The following is a 3,592-nucleotide window of genomic DNA, read 5'->3' as shown; positions in this document are numbered from 1 at the left end:
AACTGCTTTTATGGATCTGATGAACACTATCTTCAGACCATATCTTGACCAATTTGTGGTGGTGTTTATTGATGACATTTTGATATATTCGAGGAATGCAGAGGAGCATGACAGACATCTGCGGATTGTACTGCAGACTTTAAGGGAGAAACAACTATACGCCAAATTATCGAAATGTGAATTTGGCTGAAAGAAATCTCCTTCTTGGGACATGTTGTGTCAGCTGAAGGGATCAAGGTAGATTCCAGCAAGGTAGAAGCTATACTTAATTGGAAGCCCCCCAGGAATATCACAGAAATTCGTAGTTTTCTGGGTTTAGCTAGATATTACCGTCGATTTGTGAAAGGATTTTCTATGTTATCTTCTCCACTGACCAAGCTACTTCGGAAAGATGTAAAATTTCAGTGGACAAATAAATGCCAGCAGAGTTTTGATGAGTTGAAGAGGTATTTGACTGAAGCTCCAGTCCTTACTTTACCTACACCGGGTAAAGAATACACAGTTTATAGTGATGCTTCTCACAATGGGTTAGGCTATGTACTGATGCAAGATTGGAATGTCATTGCTTATGCATCACGCCAGTTGAAACCGCATGAAAGGAACTATCCAACACATGATTTAGAGCTAGCGGCTATTGTTTTTGCTCTTAAGATCTGGAGACACTATTTATATGGGGAGAAATGTTACATTTACACAGATCACAAGAGCTTGAAGTATTTAGGCACCCAGAAGGAATTGAATTTGAGGCAGAGGAGATGGTTAGAACTGATTAAAGACTATGATTGCTTAATAGACTATTAGCCAGGGAAAGCAAATGTGGTGGCTGACGCCTTAAGTCGCAAGTTTATGGCAAGTCTCAGAGTTTCTCCTTTGTCCATGGTACATGAATTGAAAGCACAGCATGCCAGTTTAGAGATTGATGATGAGGGACAGACAGTAGTTACATGGCATGTACAGCTAGTGTTGATTGATCAGATCAGAATGGCTACTTAGAGTGATGATAAATATCAGAAGCTACTGAAAGAAGTCCAGCAAGGCAAGAAACCTGAATTCTCTGTGAGAGATGATAGTTTATTGCTACATCAGGGTAGAATGTGCATTCTAAGTGATGTGGAATTGAGATAGATCATTATAAAGGAAGCACATGAGTCTCCTTTTGCTATGCACCTTGGTGGAACTAAAATGCACAGAGGACTAAAAGAGCATTACTGGTGGATGGATATGAAGAGGGATATAGCTGAATTTGTTTTCAAATGCCTAACTTGTCAACAAGTAAAGGCAGAACATCAAGTTCCAGCTAGTTTGTTACATCCATTACCAGTACCAGAGTAGAAATGGGAACGGATAACTATGGATTTTGTTACGGACTTCCGAGGACACAAAATAGTCATGATGCAGTATGGGTTATTATTGACAGACTAACCAAGTCTGTTCACTTTTTGCCAGTCCAGATGGACTATAGCCTAGAAAGATTGGCCAGATTGTACATATACGAAATTGTAAAACTGCATGGAGTGCCAGTATCGATTGTATTTGACAGAGATCCTAGGTTCACTTCTAGATTATGGGGTAGTCTTCAGAGAGCCCTAGGAACTAGATTGAACTTCAGCACAGCATTCCACCCACAGACAGATAGCCAATCTGAAAGGGTAATTCAGATATTGGAGGATATGCTACGGGCTTGTGTGATTGAGTTTGAAGGTAATTGGGATACACACTTGCCTGATTGAGTTTGCTTATAACAACAGCTACCAATCAAGCATTGGGATGCCTCCATATGAAGCTTTGTATGGCAAAAAGTGCAGAAATCCCTTATGTTGGGATGAAGTAGGTGAAAGAAAGATGATTGGGCCAGAAATTGTTCAGTAGATAGAGGAAAAGATCAGATTGATCAGAGATCGACTCAAGGCTACATCAGACCGTCAGAAGTCCTATGTTGATCTGAAGAGAAGACACATTGAATATACAGTGGGTGATAAAGTATTCCTCAAAGTTTCTCTTTGGAAGAGGATTACGAGATTTGGCAAAAAGGGGAAACTGAGTCCTCGTTTCATCAAACCATATGAGGTTCTGGAAAGAGTGGGTCCTTTGGCATATCGGTTGGCATTACCTCTAGAGCTAGAAAGGATACACAGTGTCTTTCATGTGTCCATGTTAAGGAGATACAGATCTGACCCATCTCATGTACTATTAGTTGAAGAGATTGAGGTAAATCCAAACCTCTCATATGAGGAAGAACACATAGAAATTCTGGCATATGAGGTGAAGCAGTTGATGAACAAACAGATACACCTGGTTAAAGTGCTGTGGAACCATCATTCAGGCCAGGAAGCTACTTGGGAACGTGAAGAGGATATGAGGAGACAGCACCCACAGCTGTTCAGAGACTGATGCCAAGAAAATTTCGAGAAGAAATTTATTTTAAGGGGGGGGGGGGGAGAATTGTAACACCCCTAAGTTCGGTAGTGCGTTCTACTGTTCCGGTGACCAGTGTTGTTCGAACAGCTAGGATGCCTAGAACTACACTTAGATATGGATGAGGAAACATAAAATAATGAAATATAAGAAAAGAAAATACAAGAAAAATAAAGAAAAAATAATAGCAATGAAATGTAACCAAGTTAAATGAGCCGAGAACCCTAGTGATGGGTGACCGCACCGGGAAGTCGCGGTGTGGACCGTTGATTAGCCCTGGACCGCGGGGAACCCTAGAAAATATTTTTAAGACATAATTAGAGACCTATTGAAGTATAAATACCATTAGAAATATCAAAGAAAAATTAATTAATTAGTACAAAGAAAAGTGAGAAATCGAAAAACGGACAAAACTCGGTGTTACGGAAAAATCGGGAATGCAACCCGAACAGGGGCATTGTAGTCATTTGACACCCCAAGTTGTCTTTTGACCTAAATTTCCATTAAAAATACATGATATTACACTTGGAAAATGTCATGAAAAATTAAATTGGTGGTACATAGTTTAAATAGCAAAAATTGGGAGCTTAATGTGAGAAATTAAAATTTAAGATTAAATAAACATTATATTCTCATATAGTGCTCCACTAACTCACCTAAGTGGACCACTACATCTTCATTTTGGACAGATTTTCATCTTCTTCAACCTTCCCAAAGAGCAGCCAAAACCAAGAAGAAAGAACTTCCATGGCCGCATTGTTTAGAAGCTTCATGCAAGCATGATCCAACCATGGAAACTTCAAGCATCTTTCATTAAAAGTTGTCCATACACCTTGGGCAGTAGATAGGCAGCAAGAAGATCAAGTTTTGGTGAAGTTTTGAAGAGTTTCCAAAGTGGTAAGTAGGTATTTTTTATGCTTGTTTTATTAAAGTTTGTATGGATGTTATGGGTAGTTGAATTGTGGAAGGATTTTTGGAGTTTGATGTTTTAAGGGAGATGCATATTTTTGGCAGCCATGGAAACTCCATAAGAACAGTTTATCCTTGCTTGTAAATGGTAGATTAAAGTGTTGATTAAGTGTTTATGTGTGTAGGAATAAATTGGGTAATGTATATTAGATGTATGTGAATGTACACTTGATTTTGGAAGCTTGGAAGTTAAGTGAAAGGGATGTAC

The sequence above is a fragment of the Hevea brasiliensis genome, chromosome 4 (genome assembly GCF_030052815.1).
Source record: "Hevea brasiliensis isolate MT/VB/25A 57/8 chromosome 4, ASM3005281v1, whole genome shotgun sequence".
Lineage (NCBI taxonomy): Eukaryota > Viridiplantae > Streptophyta > Magnoliopsida > Malpighiales > Euphorbiaceae > Hevea > Hevea brasiliensis.
This window is presented reverse-complemented; position numbering follows the sequence as displayed.